We start from the raw sequence: 20769 nt of genomic DNA, 5'->3' as shown, positions 1-20769 counted from the left end.
GATAAAAAATACCTACAAAACCTAATAGTAGCATACAAAACCTAATGAATTAACTGAGAACATTGCCTGATCTTCTTGTATGCTACCAAGTCTTCTTTGAGTTCCAAAGAGAAGGAAATTTTGTAGCAATGTGTTGTTATCTGCAGTGTACTTATCAATCTTGGAAACCCTTCTTTGATTACACCGAGAGACGTTCCTATATAGTCGCGACTGAGGGAGTGAAGGATATATAGAATAAAACTAGAATAGTTTTTGTAAACCTTAAAGAAAATGGAAACATGATGGCAGATTCAACACTAGATATTATTGCAGTTACAATGCAACATAGATGGCTTGCATTTACAATCTTATATTCAAGATTAAATGCTCTGCAATTACAATCCAACTTGGATGGTCTGTAGTTACAATCATTACAATTCAATGTTGATTGCATGGGTCATGAAAAATGTAATTGAAGATGAAGCACCTCAAACGACTGGTTGATGAGGAACAAAGATGAAGTGACCTGAAATGACTGTTGTACGCACGCTACATATACATCCTCCGAGAACTTGCTTGCATTTCATTCTTTAGCTATATCTGTTTTATTCTTACATTTAACTTCTTCTTTGCCCAGACATTTTCCTAAGTGAATTAAATCAGGCTTGTGCTTTGACAGCTTAGCACGACTTTCTTTGTGGTTCCGCCATCGAATCTTGGGGCGCACATTATTTCTATTGCTGGTGAGATCGATTTCAATGATTTTTCTATGATTTTGAATCATTTTTCAACATGTGAATAGCAACATATTGACTATGGATTAGGTATATTTTGTTTGTATTCTCCAGCAATAGCTTTTCTATGCATGTTCACTATTGCATTATTATCTGTAGCAAAGCATTAATATCATTAGAAATTATCAAATGAACCATGCACTTTGATCTGTTTTGAAGTGCATTATTTTTCTCGGTATAAAATCTGTAGTAAAGCATAAAATATGGTTGTACAACTGTACATTGTGGGGGAGTTCCTTTGCAGGTATGATTTTGTATGTGTTCCCCCAAATCATTTTGGAAACGCAATGAAAGGATGGATTCCCTTACCACAATTTCCTATTTTATGTTTTATCTTCTGAGATTTCAAAGCCTAGCTAGGCAGCTTTGAAGAAAGCAGAATTTTAAACCATTATATCAAAGAAAATAGTCAAATGTTTTAGTGTTCGTATTGATAGAATTGCAATTTATATGTAAATGTTGCCATTTATGTTCTATACACTTGAATTGTATTTATTTACATAAGAGATTAATAAGAAAAGCTTGCATAATAAATGGTGTAGCATTGTAGCCTAACTTTTGCTATCGCACTGACCCACCAGCCCAAAAAATGATCGGATAACAACTTTGTAAAGAATGAGCATCAGTTTTGTGTTCTAATGATTCAAACATCCTTTAATATTATGTTCGTTATTTCTCTTGAAAAATTATAACGTCTAGTGCAGAAATGTCATGGTAGAGTCGACTCTTTCGTTTCTTGTATGTGTTTCTTAGGGTTTTACAGTCATAAATGTGCATGCAATACAGTCTATCTGACCAGTTAAGAAAAAAATTACTCCTCAACAATATTGGCAGTAGAATGTAGTAAACATAAAGTAGGAAATAGCTAGAAGAAGAATGGGTTTTCAGTATATTTTTTATAAGACGTAAAACTATAGAAAAATATTTAAAAGCTTACATCTTCTTATCGCACTTGCATGACATAATGAAAAGTAGTTTATTATTGCCATTTTCTTGGGAAATGAAATAAGTGCAACAAATATTGAATGTTTATCTCACTATCTCTTTATTGTCTTTGATTGCTTAGATATAATAATAAATAACTGCAAATTCATAATTACCATTGATGTGCAATACTCTATGTTTATTTTGTTATGTTAATTAGATTCCTTTATAATTTACTCTAATATGTGTTGATAATTATGTTTATAGTTTGAATAACAATGATTTGCCCAACATAAAATAAACATTTGACAATCATTGGAATCTTGAAAGCTTACTATATTACCATATTTAAATAAATTTTATCTATACTTCCATCTTGGGAGAACTTATTTTTTTATTTTAGTCCCTATTTTATTAATATAATTATTGTGATTGAAAAGTGCAAGTGTATTTTATAGATCTCTACTTTTAGAGTTTCACATTAAATATCTTTATTGAAGTTTGAACTTAGGTTTCAACAATAGAAATTTGAAAGCTTTAAATATCTGTGAATGGATAGAAAGCTTTTATAATAGATTTCTAATTACAATTGTTGGAGAGCTTTGTTAAGTTGAGATGTTGCAAAAGAAAGTTGTCTCATAGATAGAAATTGTCTTAAAATATAGTATAGTGTATTTAGTTTTATGAAGTTGTACTATATTTTTTTGATCTTATATCTTATTTTATTTTAAATTTGTATAAAATTAATATTATTTAAAAAAATCATTATTATGTTTTAATTTTTAAAGTAGATGAAGTAGATAAAATAATTTTTATTATGTTTGAATTTACAACTTGCACAAATATTTGTGGGCATGTCTAATTTTCAATTTTTAATATGTCTAAGTTTTTTTTTATAGGTAGAAAATCTCACTCACCCATATTTGTTTACTCTTTCCTTGCTTTAATTAGTTATTGAAAACGTGCATTACTTGAATAGTTAGTTCGAAAAAGTAATTGTAAGAGTGATGACATTTATCGTAGAATCTAAACATACAAAGGTAAATAAATTTATATTCTACTTTGTCTCTTTTTTAATGATTTTTTAAATTATTGAACTATTTTATAATACTCTAATTGAGTTATTGGTATGTACAAAATCTGATCTACAAGCCTTCTTGAACTCTCATATATCATGTCAAGAGTTAATAGTTTTGGCTTTTACCAACAACTCATATCATTATGGTTGGCCAATTATGTTTGATGTACTTAGCTCCTTAGATAACATACTTAAAATTGAAATTGATGTGTGGACATGGTGAAATATGAGTGCCAATGATAGTACAAAGGAATTAATAAATTTAATCCTATTTTTTTGGCTTCATTCTTCCACAAACATGGTGTTATGTTGTACACATACTTCAAAGTTCATGGACACCTATTACTACCATCATGGATGATCATATTCTTGAATATGACACAGAAGCATTGCCCATCAATAGACTTATTTGGATTAAAATGAAGTATTTATTCAACATTTTCAAATGAAAAAACCAAAAATATTTTGGATGACAAGAGCAAGAATGATGTAGTCAACATATTGTTCAAATTGATAATATAAAATTTTGTTTTGTTTAAATTTTGAAATCTATATGTTGTTAGTCCTTTGGATCTAAGATAAAAGGCATGGGCATTTGTATCAAATTGTACATATTTAGGTCTAATTTGCTACAATCTAAACACTATATTAATTCTTCAATGTTAAGGTAAAATGACTTAATCAATTTATTTTATATTTATTATTTATCATGTCACAACCCTCCTCTATCACTTTTGATTTAAATACAATTCTATTATGTTTTTGGTTAAACTACTTAAAATGATTGAATAAATGTTATAAAAGAATAAAATGAATACACACACACACACTTGGAGAATATAATTCAAAAGGCATTACTTTTATTTATTTATTTTCCACTCCCAATTATGGCACATGTTGTAGGAAGAATAAGAAGCTTCTAGATGAATCTCCACCACCTTGCATGTAACTCCCCACTAAGTTTAATCAATTTGCACGAGTCCAATATTGGAAAAGAATCTCCTTTTTAATTAATTTTTTTTAGATAGTGGAATGGAGGGATTTTTCTTATAAAATGATATGCAAGTTTCAAAGAAGAGAGTTGATTATGTTTGAAGGAAATTTCCCAAGTTTTTCTTCGGTAGTCTCATTTTTGTTGCAGGATTTTTAAGTTATTGTTTGAAGGATCTCTCTCAAGTTGCAATGAAGGATCAAAGGATAGCTAGAGAATTCAACATCAAGCTTCAGTAAACCAGGCTCTCTCCTTTTGTCATATGAGGAATTTGTATTTATCAAAAATATATATAGTTTCTAGATTCCTTAATTGAATATAGTTTCTGAAAGAAAACATTTTTTTTGCTAGATAGGAAGAAAATCTATTTTGTTTTCTTTAAAGAAATGCAGTGATATAATTTTTTCTCTTTTTAAATACATATGGAAATTTCTCATACATATTTTATTTAATCTATTTAAAAGGTAGAAAATCAGATTTTTTGCTTTTCTGTTTTCTCTTGAAAATTAGAGATGATATTGAATACAAAAATAAATAAATCTCTCTCTTTAAAAATCTTCCTTGTGTGAATAAATGATATGAATCTTAATATTTATTCTCTCTTGAATTCTTTTCTCTGGCTCTTTGAATGGAAATCTGAAAGTAAAATTTCATCCTTTAATTAAATTTTACTTCTCTGTGAAAAATATTATTCTCTCAGAAATCTCTCTCTCTGTGAATGAAGAAATAAATCTCTCTTTGTGAATATTAGTGGAAAAATAGAATATAAATCCTTCTGTGCGAATATTAAATCTTCTTCAAAGGCTTTGTATTTCTCAGCATAAACCTGTTATCTGTGCTTCGCTGGAGGAAATTATTTCTCTGTTTATTTCAAACTATTTCTCTATTGTATTTTCATCCTTGTGATTAAATTATTATTTTGACTCTTACATTAGTATTTTTCTTATACACATATCTGTTTGTATACTCTTTTTTTATGTAATTTATTAATCTGGGAATGTAACCAATTATATATATATATATATATATATATAATTCATTACAAACAAAAAATGAACATATTTAATAATGCAAGCAAACTTAATACAAAAATCATACCCATCAAAATTCGTTGAATGGTTTTCGGGCGGCGTGCAGGGTAGGGGAGGCGGTCAATGTAACCTTCGGGGAAGTGGTACCCTCCACTTCCCCTGCGATCACTGTCACGACAATGGCCACAGGGTAGTGGAGGGGACCACGGGGTCCCCTCATCACTGCGGGCCTGCTTCCACAAACCTATAGTGGTGATGGGACCCGTGGGCCCCACTCCCCACTAACCCCCTTAAACAAGATTCGCCTTCCTTGCTTTTATATTTATTTATTTTATTTTATTTAAGTTTTTATAAATGTATAAATTTCAAATTAGGAATTGTTAAATTCTTTTCTTAGAATAAATTTTAAGTTATTAAATTTAACTTAGAAAAATTTATAAATATCGGGGATTAATGTGTAGTAAATTCCTAATTAATTTATCTTAAGTAAATATTATATTTGTAAATTATATGATTAGAATTGTTCAATCCATTTAAAATCCATTAGGGCACTTAGTTGGCATTTAGCAATTAATCCATATTAATATGATTTGAAGTTAAATTCTATCTTTGGGGCTAGTGGCTTATAAGCGATATTCTTGCATGTAACTTACACTACCTTCGTCTCATGCAAATTGCTTTACATTGATTACATTTATTGGTGTTCCATCTCCATGCAAGTTTCACATTCAATTATTAATATGCAAGTTTCCTAATTGGCGTTATTATGCAAAGTTATATTTCAAGTTTTGAATAATAAATAATGTTAGTTACGTTTTTTTTATTCCATGTAATTCATCAAGTAGTTATTTCAATTAATTGAGCTTTGCAATGTCTAAATTATAGGCATTCAATTCATAATTATTTTCCAAGCATGATATTTATCATAAGTTAGAAAATTAAATAAAAGAAGTTGGAAAACCAGAACCTAGCAGCGTTCGGTATATACAGTGCCTTTGGGTCACGCTTATGGGTAATGTCGTCGTGTTGAACCACTGCACTTAACGCCTAATAAAGTTGCATCAACGACGTCTGTGCCATCATCCCTATAAATCGTCGGGGAGTAATAAGGGACACTTGGAAGCTAAAATCCAAGGGGCGGGTAATCCCCCTTGCAGCGATAATTTAATAAGATAATTCTAAAATGATCTTGCATCCATTGAGTTAAACTATAGTAAAGCCCTATAGGGATGATGAGTGAAATGCTTTATGAAATTGATTTAATCTCGAAGATTTGTTGACAATTGGTCAAGGGTGATGCTTACGATAAGAATTAAGATCTAGTGTTTTAGGCCATAAGCAATAGGCCATCTTGAGCCTTTGCTTAAGCACTACCACCATGGGTAGCAACCGCAAAGAAACTATCTGGGACGATGACCCTAGAAAGGGTTGGGTACCCACTAATCAGTTTACATCAAACCATAGAGTAGAAAATAGAACTACATACTTTACGCCTTGATCTTGTGCCGAAGCGGGTATGTAGGCAATCTTGGGATGGAGTTGTCCCTCGTACTCAGGCGTTCGTGGGTGGGGTCTAGGCTTGGTATAGAAGGATTGAATAGAATCCTAATTTGAAAGATAATTAAAATGGGAAAAGTAATTCAATGCATACTCGGAAGGAATCCTGTATGGATTCGCTTGACTTCCTGAGGCTTTAAGCCAAATTCTGAGGCAGAATTTAAGCTTGTATTATGTTATTTAATTACTCCTAAGGACGGCGACCTCGGTGCACTTCTGTTAGAAGAGTGTAGTACTTAGTGAGTGGCTCAGGACCTAAATGGTCCCGATGAGTCTAAGACTCTAGCTAGAGAACCTCCTATCTCGATTGGATAGATGCCTACCCTGTATGGGTAGATGCCTATCCCGTATTGGATAGATGAAATCTTATGTCTTGTATGGACAAATGCCTAACCCATATGGTTAGATGCTTATCCTGGATGGATGAATGCCTAATCCAAATGGATGGATGCCCAGAGTATGCGATTGAATCAAACACAATGATTAAATTAAACCAAAAAAAAAGAATGGTCAATTTTGTTGAGTCAATAATTGTGGGTTATTACATGTGGTATGAGAGCAAAGGTTCAAATCTAGGCCTTGTGCTCACTTCAATTTATACAACTAAGGGAATGTTTTGCAATGGTAGAAATTGAATTTTAAAATTCTAAACCAAGAACTAACTACATAATTTAACTTTCAGGTGAAAACTTAGAATGGCTAGAGGAAGAGGAAGAGGAAGGGGTAATGGAAGACATACTACCACTAGGAGTCAAAGGGAAGAAAACCATGAGGAAAACCATAGAGAAAACCATGAGGAAGACCATGAAGGGGATCAACATAACCTAGGAAATAATGAAGATGGGGTCGAGGCTATAATCAACCTTCTAACCGAGCAAAGAGATAAAATCAACTTCTTGGAACAATCAATGCAGGACCTTAGGGTAAGGAAGAATGACTTTGAAAATCGAAGTGGCGCTGAAAATGGAAACCTTGGTAGAAATCAAGGGAATGTGATGAGTAATAGAAAAGAAAATAACATATTGGAACTCTCCAAGGATCTAAAGAAAATCACCCCTCCTAAGTTCGATGGGAGGCAAATTGGTGAAGGAGCTGAGAATTGGTTAAATGAAATGGAAAAGTATTTTGAACTAAGAGATTTTAGCAAAACAACCAAAGCCTTATGGGGTTCCTATCAACTCATAGGGGAGGCAGCTGGTTGGTGGACCAACACCAAGGAACAAAATGGTTATAGTAGGGATACGGTCACATGGGATCAATTTGTTCACCACTTCCGAGAGAGGTGGCTCCCTCAATTGTTCTTTGATGATAAGGTGACATAATTCCATAATCTACGTCAAGGGCCCCTATCAGTCCAACAATATTGGGATAAGTTCACCAAATTGCTTAAGTATGTACCTATGTACTAGAAAGATGAAGAAGGCCAAGCAAGGAAGTTCATTTTGGGGCAATATACCAACATAGGGGCAGAGGTTGACATGCATGGACCCAAAAACATGAACAAAGTACTTGAAAAGTCCCTAAGGCAAGAGAGGAAGATTCAAACACTATTAGGGCGGAACTATAATGGGAACCACTCATTTAAAAGGAAGCAGGAATTCAATGGGAACACTAACTTCAACAAAGGTCAAAGGAATAATTCTTCCAAAAGAAGGCCACCTCCTAATCAATATCAGAGGAATAATAATAATAATAACTAGGGAAATAATAACAAAGGAAACTATAATAGGAATGACCAACAGAACAAGATAACTTATCCACTCAGGGCCAATGAAACAAGGAATGATCCCCCTAGGAACCAGGGCAGGAGGGGTCCTCTAGGCGGATGCTTCATGTGTGGGGGAAACCATTTTTCTAGAGAGTGTCCTAGGATGCAAGGTTAGATTAGGGCCTATCAACCACAACAAGGACCCTAGCAAAGGATTCATGCAGCAGTTAGGAATTGAAGAGGAAGATACCAGAATGTTCCCATGGAAACTATAGGTACACTATTTGAACAACCAATTTCAATTCTAATTGACACTGGGTCATCTAAATGTTTTATCTCCCCTGAATTAGTAAGGAAATATGCATTAAAATTTAATCAAATGGAGTCATCATGCATGGTTGAATATGGGGATAAGGCAACTAGGGAAGTAACTAAGTGTTTGCTGAGGGAAAGGGTACAATTTCTTGAGTTTGAAACAAGGGTGGATCTCTATGTGGCACCCCTAGGATTATGTGATGTAATTATTGGAATGAGTTGGTTAATAGACCATCAAGCTAATGTAGATTTCTATAATAAAGTTGTTGAATGTTTGGATGATGGAGGAAGAAGGGTCAAAATCTAAGGAAAGTTTAATCCCATTAATATAGAAACCATATTAGCCATGCAATTAAAGAAGGAAAGAAGAAGAGGAGGCCAAATCTATATGGTTGAAATTGATGAAGGAAAAGAGGAAAATACCCTGACCTTTAAAAATACCCCTTTCTTAAAAGAATTCAAGGACGTTTTTCCAGAAGAATTACCTGGCTTACCCCCTAAAGGGAAGTTTGACTTTTCTATCAAAGTACTACTGGGAGCTAAACCAGTATCAAGGGCACCTTACCGAATGAACACAACTGAATTATAAGAGCTCAAAATGCAATTAGAGGAACTCTTAGCTAAGGGATTAATAAGGCCAAGTGTATCACCATGGGGAGTGCCAGTCTTATTTGTTTAGAAGAAGGATGGAACCTTAAGACTATGCATCGACTATAGGATGTTGAACAAGGTCACAATAAAGAATAGGTATCCCTTACCTCACATAGAGGATCTTTTTGACCAAATGAAAGGAGCAACAGTTTTCTCAAAGATAGACCTCCGGTCAGGGTACCATCAACTTAGAATTAAGGAGGAGGACATTCTGAAGATAGCTTTCAGGACTAGATATGGGCATTATGAGTTCACACTAGTTTCTTTTGGTGTAACGAACGCCCCAACTGCATTTATGAAACTAATGAATAGTGTACTCCATGACTACTTGGATAAATTTGTTTTGGTATTTCTGGATGACATATTGATTTACTCTAGGAATGAGGAGGAACATTTAGTACACCTACAAATTGTTTTGCAAAGGATGAGAGAACATAAGTTATATGGGAAATTGTCAAAATGTGCCTTCTTCGAGGAAAAGATTCACTACCTTGGGCATATAATATCAAAGGAAGGAATAGCAGTTGATCCAGATAAGATAAAGACAATAGTAGAATGGCCGATCCCTAAAAATGTTTCAGAGGTAAGAAGCTTTATGGGGCTAGCAGGTTACTATAGGAGGTTTGTGGAAGGATTCTCTAAGATAGCAAACCCCATCACCTCATTACAAAGGAAGGGTAAAAGGTTTGTGTGGACATAACAAAGTGATAAGGCATTCCAAATCTTGAAGGGAAAACTAACTTCAACACCCATTCTAAAAGTACCAGATCCGAATGGACACTTCACAGTCATAACTGATGCTTCTATTGAAGGCTTAGGAGGAGTACTTGTCCAAGATGAAGGGGTAGTAGCTTATGAATTCAGAAAGCTAAAGACTCATGAAATTAATTATGCACCCCATGACTTAGAGCTAGCAACGATTGTGCATGCCCTATAGAAATGGAGACACTTCTTTCTAGGGAAGCCCTTTGAGTTAAAGTCAGATAACCAAGGACTAAAGTACATCTTTACCCAACCCCACTTAAATGCCAGACAAAGAAGGTGGTTAGAGTTTCTAACTGAATATGATTTGGAAGGAAAATAGAGTGGCAGATGCCTTAAGTAGGAGGAGACACTTGATGACTATAGCAACATTCAAAACTTCTTTCAAAAGGAAAGTAATGGATGAGTAGGGTCATGACCCATGGTATGAGAAAGTCAAGTTGACTTTAGAGCATGATCCAACTGATCCTAAGGTTGAAGGGTATACATTAGAGGAAGATGAGTTGCTCAGATACAATAATAGAATCTATATTCCTAATTTAGGAGACTTAAGGGAAGTAGTCTTGTCTGAGGCTCACGAAGCCCCTTATTCAGGGCACCCAGGAGTTAATAAACTTTATGCAGATTTAAAGAAGTTATACTTTTGGCAAGGGATGAAGAATGACATAGTCAAATATGTGGCTAAATGTTTGGAGTGTCAAAGAGTAAAGGTAGAACATAGACATCCAGTTGGATTGTTACAGTTACATGATGTACCTCAACACAAGTGGCAAGTTATTAGCATGGATTTTATGCAAGGGTTACCCATGTCACCTTCTAGACATGATACAATAATGGTAGTAATTGACAAACTCACTAAGGTGGCACACTTCATACCAGGAAACCTGATGGATGATGCACCTACCTTGGCTAGGCATTTTGTTAAGGAAATATTTAGGTTGCATGGAATACCAGAGAAAATCATATCAGATAGAGATGCTAGATTCACTTCAAGGTTTTGGACCACTCTTCAATCAACTCTGGGAACTCAACTAAATTTTAGCACTTCATACCATCCTGAAACCGACGGTCAGATAGAAAGGACAAATCAGATTATGGAAGACCTACTTCGCATGTACTGCATGGACCAACAAAAGAAACGAGAAGAGTACCTACCTCTGGTAGAATTTTCTTACAATAATACATATCAAACATCTTTGGGAATGACACCTTTCGAAGCATTATATGGTAGGCCATGTCGAACACCTTTGAGTTGGGATAGTCTTGAAGATAGAGTAATTGTTGGACCAGATATGTTGAAGGAAATGGAAAGGAAAACTAAAGAAATTAGACAGAGATTGAAGGAAGCCTCAGATAGGCAGAAAAGTTATGCGGACAAGAACAGGACACCAAGAGAGTTTGAGGCGGGAGAGAAAGTCTTCCTAAGAGTTAGGCCACACAAGAGTTCCATAAGGTTTGGGAAAAAGATCAAGCTTGCACCTCATTATGTTGGGCCTTTTGAAATAATGGGAAGGATTAATCCAGTTGCATACCAGTTGGCCTTACCTCCCCAATTGAGCCGAATCCATGATGTCTTCCATGTATCTCTTCTTAAAAAGTATGTACGTGATGAGAAACACATTTTGAATTGGGATGCTTTACAGGTCTAGGAAATGGGACGAATAATGATAGAGCCATTCAAAATCTTGGAGAGGTGCTAGTGCTAGTTGCGCAACAGAGAGGTTGATCAATGCAAAGTACAATGGAACTAGTATGATGAAAAGAATGTCACGTGGGAGGATACTAAGGAAATGCAATAGTTGTTTCCTTTTTTGTTTTAAGCTAATCATGAACTATAGACTCTTTTGGATGCGTTCAATAAGTGCATTGGGATGATACACAAGTTAAGGGGGGGAGTATGTCACAACCCTCCTCTATCACTTTTGATTTAAATACAATTCTATTATGTTTTTGGTTAAATTACTTAAAATGATTGAATAAATTTTATAAAAGAATAAAATGAATACACACACACACACACACTTAGAGAATATAATTCAAAAGGCATTATTTTTATTTATTTATTTTCCACTCCCAATTATGGCACATGTTGTAGGAAGAATAAGAAGCTTCTAGATGAATCTCCACCACCTTGCATGTAACTCCCCCACTAAGTTTAATCAATTTGCATGAGTCCAATATTGGAAAAGAATCTCCTTTTTAATTAAATTTTTTTAGATAGTGGAATGGAGGGATTTTTCTTTTAAAATGATATGCAAGTTTCAAAGAAGAATGTTTGAAGGAAATTTCCCAAGTTTTTCTTTGGTAGTCTCATTTTTGTTGCAGGATTTTTAAGTTATTGTTTGAAGGATCTCTCTCAAGTTGCAAGGAAGGATCAAAGGATAGCTAGAGGATTCAACATCAAGCTTCAGTAAACCAGGTTCTCTCCTTTTGTCATATGAGGAATTTGTATTTATCAAAAATATATATAGTTTCTAGATTCCTTAATTGAATATAGTTTCTAAAAGAAATCATTTTTTTTGCTAGATAGGAAGAAAATCTATTTTGTTTTCTTTAAAGAAATGCAGTGATATAATTCTTTCTCTTTTTAAATACATATGCAAATTTCTCTTGCATATTTTATTTAATCTATTTAAAAGGTAGAAAATCAGATTTTTTGCTTTTCTATTTTCTCTTGAAAATTATAGATGATATTGAATACAAAAATAAGTAAATCTCTCTCTTTAAAAATCTTCCCTGTGTGAATAAATGATATGAATCTTAATATTTATTCTCTCTTGAATTCTTTTCTCTGGCTCTTCAAATGGAAATCTGAAAGTAAAATTTCATCCTTTAATTAAATTTTACTTCTCTATGAAAAATATTATTCTCTTAGAAATCTCTCAATCTGTGAATGAAGAAATAGATCTCTCTTTGTGAATATTAGTGGAAAAATAGAATATAAATCCCTCTGTGCGAATATTAAATCTTCTTGAAAGGCTTTGTATTTCTCAGCATAAACATGTTATCTGTGCTTCACTGGAGCAAATTATTTCTCTATTTATTTCAAACTATTTCTCTGTTGTATTTTCATCCCTGCGATTAAATTATTATTTTCACTCTTACATTAGTATTTTTCTTATACACATATCTATTTGTATACTCTTTTTTTATGCAATTTATTCATCTGGGAATGTAACCAATTATATATATATATATAATTTATTACAAATGAATATCAACATATTTAATAATGCAAGCAAACTTAATACAAAAATAATACCCATCGAAATCTGTTGAATGGTTTTCGGGCAGCGTGTAGGGTAGGGGACGTGGTCAATGTAACCGCCAGGGAAGTGGTACCCTCCACTTCCTCTGCAATCGCTGTCATGATAGTGGCTGCAGGGTAGTGGAGGGGACCATGGGGTCCCCTCATCATTGCGGGCCTACTTCTACAGACCTGCACTGGTGATGGGATTCGTGGGCCCCACTCCCCACTAACCCCCTTAAACAAGATTCGCCTTCCTTGCTTTTATATTTATTTTTTTTATTTTATTTAAGTTTTTATAAATGTATAAATTTCAAATTAGGAATTGTTAAATTCTTTTCTTAGAATAAAATTTAAGTTATTAAATTTAACTTAGAAAAATTTATAAATATCGGGGATTAATGTGTATTAAATTCCTAATTAATTTATCTTAAGTAAATTTTATATTTGTAAATTATATGATTAGAATTATTCAATCCATTTAAAATCCATTAGGGCACTTAGTTGGCATTTAGCAATTAATCCATATTAATATGATTTGAAGTTAAATTCTATCTTTGGGGCTAGTGGCTTATAAGCAATATTCTTGCATGTAACTTACACTACCTTCGCCTCATGCAAATTGCTTTACATTGATTACATTTATTGGTGTTCCATCTCCATGCAAGTTTCACATTCAATTATTAATATGCAAGTTTCCTAAATGGCATTATTATGCAAAGTTATATTTCAAGTTTTGAATAATAAATAATGTTAGTTATGTTTTTTTATTCCATGTAATTCATCAAGTAGTTATTTCAATTAATTGAGCTTTGCAATGTCTAAATTATAGGCATTCAATTCATAAGTATTTTCCAAGCATGATGTTTATCATAAGTTAGAAAATTAAATAAAAGAAGTTGGAAAACCAAAACCTAGCAACGTTCGGTATATACAGTGCCTTTGGGTCACGCTTACGGGTAATGCCGTCGTGTTGAACTACTGCACTTAATGCCTAATAAAGTTGCATCAATGACGACTGTGGCATCGTCCCTATAAAGCGTCGGGGAGTAATAAGGGACACTTGGAAGTTAAAATCCAAGGGGCAGGTAATCCCCCTTGGATCGATAATTTAATAAGATAATTCTAAAAAGATCTTTCATCCGCTGAGTTAAACTATAGTAAAGCCCTATAGGGATGATGAGTGAAATGCTTTTATGAAATTGATTTAATCTCGAAGATTTGTTGACAATTGGTCAAGGGTGATGCTTACGATAAGAATTAGGATCTAGTGTTTTAGGCCACAAGCAATAGGCCATCTTGAGCCTTTGCTTAAGCGCTATGATCGTGGGTAGCAACTATAGAGAAACTGTCTGGGACATTGACCCTAGAAAGGGTTGCGTACCCACTAATCAGTTTACATCAAACCATAGAGTAGAAAATAGAACTACATACTTTATGCCTTGATCCTGTACTGAAGCGGGTATGTAGGCAGTCTTGGGACAAAGTTGTCCCTCGTACTCAGGCATTCGTGGGTGGGGTCTAGGCTTGGTATATAAGGATTGAATAGAATCCTAATTTGAAAGATAATTAAAATGGGAAAAGTAATTCAATGCATACTCGAAAGGAATCCCGTATGGATTCGCTTGACTTCCCGAGGCTTTAAGCCAAATTCTGAGGCAGAATTCAAGCTTGTATCATGTTATTTAATTACTCCTAAGGACGGTGACCTTGGTGCACTTCTATTAGAAGAGTATAGTACTTAGTGAGTGGCTCAGGACCTGAATGGTCCTGATGAGTTTAAGTCTCTGGCCAGAGCACCTCCTATCCCGATTGGATAGATGCCTACCCCGTATGGGTAGATGCCTACCCCATATGGGTAGATGCCTATCCCGTATTGGATAGATGAAATCTTATGTCCCGTATGGACAAATGCCTAACCTGTATGGTTATATGCTCATCTCATATGGATGAATGCCTAATTCAAATGGATGGATGCCCAGAGTATGTGATTGAATCAAACACAATGATTAAATTAAACAAAAAAAAAAGAATGGTCAATTTTGTTGAGTCAATAATGGTGGGTTATTACATATCATATAGATAAAGAATAAATTTACAATAAATAATGATAAAAAAGATATTTAGTTTGATTTATTATTATATTTTTCATTTAAAAAAAAAATCATTTGTGTGAAGATTATATACAAATGTTATTTCAAAATAAATCAAAATAATGAGGCTGTAAATGTTGACATTTTAAATTTGTATTAATAAGATTATTTTAATTAAAAGAAGCTTTAAGAAATTTAAAAAAAAAAATATTTTATTTTTGATAAAGATAAAAAGGTTTTACATGGACCTGAAACCAAAATGTGATCTACAAGTAAACAAAAACCAACAATAAAACAGGGGAGCACCCCACACCGAACACAAAAGCAAAAAGAAACACAAGGACATTTTAAAATGTCTTTATTTTGTTAGAACAAAGTTTAAAGGTATTTATTTCATTTAAAATATTGACATAAGGAAAAAACTCATAACTAAGGAGAAGTTAATCCAAGATCATAATTTTTTTTTGATCTTATATCTTATTTTATTTTAAATTTGTATAAAATTAATATTATTTAAATAAAATCATTATTATGTTTTAATTTTTAAAGAAGATGAAGTAGATAAAATAATTCTTATTATAATTTAACCCTAACCTTGACAATATCTATAATCTAGAACTAATTAAACCCCAATCTAATTATCATTAAACCCTAACCCTAACCAAATCATATTCGTATGAAACCCTAATAATAATAAAACCTCAATCTAACCATAATTAAAACCTAAAATTAAACCCTACCTCCAATATTAACCCTAATCCTAATTGTAGCCTAACATTAATACTGAACCTAATCTTACTGTAATAGAAACCTAATCATAACCTAGCCCTAAACTTAATTGTAACCAGGCTACAAAATTAAGTAATACATATAACTTCAACCCTCATCTAACAATAATTGAATCCTAACCCTAAACCAAATCCTAACCCTAATTCAACTTTAATCTTAATTTAACCTTAACCCTGATGTAATTGAGTTGTAACCCTCATTCAAACAATAATCCTAACCCTAATTGAACTCTAATCCTAATTTTACCCTAACCCTAATTTAACTCTAATTCTAACCCTAACTATGATTAAATTGCTACCATAATTAAATCCTAATCATAATTGAACCCTAAATCTAAATCTAAGTAACGGTGACCTTAATCCTTAACCTTAATTTGTCTAATTGAATGCCAACCCTAACTTAACCATAAGATTAACTCTAACTATAGAATTAAAGCCTACCTACAACATGAACCTTAATCCAACCCTAATCGAACCCTAAGCCTAATATGAACCATAAACTTATTTGAATGTTAATCCTAATTAAATTCTAGCCCAAACCCTAACCCTAATTAGCCTTCAATCCTAATTTATCCCTAAGCCTAATGTATTTGAATCATAACCCTAATTCTAACCCTAAACAAATTCTAGTATTAAACCTAGCTATAATAAAAAATATTACCATAGTTAAACCCTAACCTTGATAATATCTATAATAGAGACCTAATTCAGCCCCAATCTAATCACCATTAACCCTTAACCATAACCAAATCATAACTATACCAAAACCTAATCATAATCAAACCCTAACCCTAATCATAATCAAAACTTTATCCTAACTATAATCAAACCTTAATCATAATCAAACTCAAATCTAACTGTAATAAAAATCTATAATTAAAACCTACCTCCAATCTTAACCCTAACCCTAATTTTAGCTTAATTTTATCCCTACACCTAATCTTACCATAATTGAAACCTAATCATAACCTAAGACTAAACTTAACTATAACCCCATATAATTTTAAAATACCTACAACTTCAACCCTCATCTAACAACAACTGAACCATAACCCTAAACTAAATTATAACCCTAATTAGACTCTAATCCTAATTGAATCCTAGCCCAAACCCTAACCCTAATTAAACTTTAATCCTAATTTAACCCTAATTGAACTTTAATCCTAATTTAACCCAAACCATAATGTAATTGAATCATAACCCTAATTGAACTCTTATGTTAAGCCTTACGATAATTAAACCCTAACCTTGACAATATCCATAAAATAGACCTGATTGAACCCCAATCTAACCATCATCAAATCCTAACTGTAACCAAACCATAATTGTACCAAACCCTAATCATAATCAAACCCTAACCCTAATCATAATTAAACCCTAATCCTAACTATAATCAAAGCCTAACCCTAATCATAACCAAAACCTAACTATAACCATAATCAAACCCTCATCATGTAATCAAACTCAAATCTAACCATAATTAAAACCTATAATTAAACCCTACCTCCAATCTTAACCCTAACCCTAATTTTAGATTAACATTAACCCTAAACCTATTCTTACCATAATTAAAACCAAACCATAACATAACCCTAAACTTCACTATAACCGTAGAGAATTAAACAATAATCCTTATCCCTAACCCTAACCTAACCCTAACCCTAACAATAATCTTTATCCCTAACATGAAACCTAATCCTAATCCTAACCCTAACCTTAACTCAAAACTTATCCCTAATCCTAAGAGTATATCCTATCCATAATCCTAATCCTAACCTTAAACTCTAACCCAAACCATATCCCTAACCCTAACCTTAATCTTAAACCCTAATCCCAACCATAATCCTCACCCTAACCCTAAGCATGATGTAAATAATAACCCTAAACCATGATGTTAATCATAACCCCAACCTTAAGCCTAACCTTAGCCATAATCCTAACTATGACCCTAACCATAATCCTAAACCTAACCTTAACCCCAACCATGATGTAAACAATAAACCTAACCATAACCGCAAATAATAACCCTAATCATAATCCTTACCCTAACCCTAATCATAATGGTAACCTAACCATAATCATAAACCCTGACCCTAACAATAATCCCACCCTAAACTTAACCCTAACCCAAATTGAACCTTAATCCTAATCTATTCCTAACCTTAATCTAGCCCAAACCCTAATCCTAATTGAACTTTAATACTAATTTAACCCTAACTTTAATGTAATTGAACCATAACCCTAATTCTAACCCTAGATTTGATATAAACCCTAAACATAATTGTAACCCTGACACTATACGCTTACCATAAACTTAAGGTTAACACTGAACCCTAACCCTAACCATAATCCTAAACCAAAAGCAAACCCTAACCCTGATCATAGCCCTAACCATGATATAAGCCTTAACCCTGACCATAATGCTAACATTAACTCTAATCCAAAACATAACCATAAACCAAATCCTAATCCTAACCATACCCCCGGTTATAATTCCAACCCTAACCCTAACTGTAATTATGATTACCTTAACCCTACCTTTGATGTAAACCCTGAGTTACATAATTGTAACCCTGACACTAAACCCAGACCCTAACCATAAATTTAACCCTAATATTAAACCGTAACCAAAACCCTAACCCTAAACATGATATAAACCCTAACCCAAACCATGATGTAAACCTTATCCCTGACCATAACACTAACCTTAACCCTAATCCTAACCATAACCATAATACTTGTCATTAAATAAAGTTTAATATATCTTAGATTTAAGTATTTGCTTTGATATTGCAACAACTATATATTATTAAAAATAGTTTAAATAGATATATTAAATTTCATTTATCTCCATGTAATATATAATATTATAATATAATTTATTTTAATAAAAAGATTTATTAAATAACTGATTCTAATTGAACTTGAACCCTTACCCAAAGCATTATCCTACAATAATAACTCTAATTGTTAACTAAAACCAATTATAACTATTATTTTATCAATAATACTATAACTCCCTCTAATCTAGACCCTAACCCTAACAACCCTAATCCTGACCCAAACCCTAACTCTTATAGCTATCATCACATAGTATCTTCCATTGCAATCTTAACCCTAACCCTAACCCTAATCCTAATTATAATTCTAACCTTAACCCTAACCATGATCCTATACCAAAACCAAAACTTGATGCTAACCCTAACCATGATATACACCCTATCTATTATCATATTCCTAACCCTAATCCCCAACCCTAATCATAACCCTAACCATAATATAAACCTTAACCCTGACCATAATACAAACCTTAACCCTAATCCAAAACATAACCATAAACCAAATTGTAATCCTAACCATACCTCCAGTTATAATTGTAAGCCTGACACTAAACCATAACCTTAACCATAAATTTAATCCTAATATTAAACTATAACCATAACCCTAACCCTAACCCTAACCCTAACCATAATCCTAATTGTAATCCTAAACCTTAAAGCTAACCATAATCCTAAACCAAAAACCAAACCCTAACATTGATGCTAACCCTAACCATTATCATAACCCTAATCCTAATCATAAATTTAACTTGAACCATGATGTAAACCTTAACCCTAATGCTAACCATAACCATATTACTTGCGATTAAATAAAATTTTATATTATCTTAGATTTTAGTATTTTCTTTGATCTTGCAACACAAATATATTATATAAAATAGTCTAAATAAATATTCAAAATTTCATATATCTCTACATAATAATATAATAATATAATTTATTTTAGTACAAACAAATAGAAAATAATAATAATAATAATTGCAATAATAATATTACATATTATTGCAACAAACATTAATAATATAATATTATATATAGTTCTATTTTGAATTTTTTTATTGTTTCCCATGTTGTCGCGACTGCTACTAGCTTACATATATTTGATTTTAATCAAATATATATATAATATGCCGAGAGATATCCTTATCGAGGTGCCTATTTTTATCATGTACCTGAACTCTAATAGGCGCCTCAATAAGGATATCTCTTGGCGTATTATATATATTTGATTACAATCAAATATATGTAAGCTAGTTATATCATCAAGAATACTAATAAACTTGGTTTTTGGTATTATGAAGGATCTAGAAAAATGGTGGAAGATTTATGTTTAGTTTTTTGTTTATTACTATGGAAGAGAACAATATTCGCATGCGGTTTCCTTACAGGTTACCACTGTATTTGCATGATCTGTCACAATCTTTTTATCGATGGTTTTTCTTCCCTTTTAAAACCAATGATTTTTCCCTATTCTGGATTTGAGGGAAAAATAATCATGAGATAATTTTTGGAATTTTATAATGATTAAATAAAATTGATTGTTTTTTCAAATTAAAAATTACATACACAGAAACCCATACACATACACATACACATACACATGCATGTATGCATACGTGTATATATATTATTTCACAATTTTATTAATTTTAAATGGTAAAAATTATTGTTAAAGTAAGAAAAGAAACGGTTTAAGAGGTCTATTTTTATCTTGAGTTCTATAAAATTCAAGATAACTCAAATTATCAATATCACTAAAAAATAAATAAAATATAAATTTAATATACTTGTATCAATTTTAAAACCATAGAGAGGCAAAATAGAATTGTAGTAATTATGATTTATAATAAAAGATTATACATTTAATTAAATTGTCAAATAATTTTTATTCTTTATTTATTTATTTTGGATAAAGTTGAACTATTTATAGAGAATTGAAGAAAGATCAAATATTATTAAGTGTTTGATCGAATTTTGTTCAGTGTAAGACTTTGATAATTCTATTTAACAA

This window comes from Cryptomeria japonica, chromosome 3 (assembly GCF_030272615.1).
Source record: "Cryptomeria japonica chromosome 3, Sugi_1.0, whole genome shotgun sequence".
NCBI classification, from domain to species: domain Eukaryota; kingdom Viridiplantae; phylum Streptophyta; class Pinopsida; order Cupressales; family Cupressaceae; genus Cryptomeria; species Cryptomeria japonica.
This window is presented reverse-complemented; position numbering follows the sequence as displayed.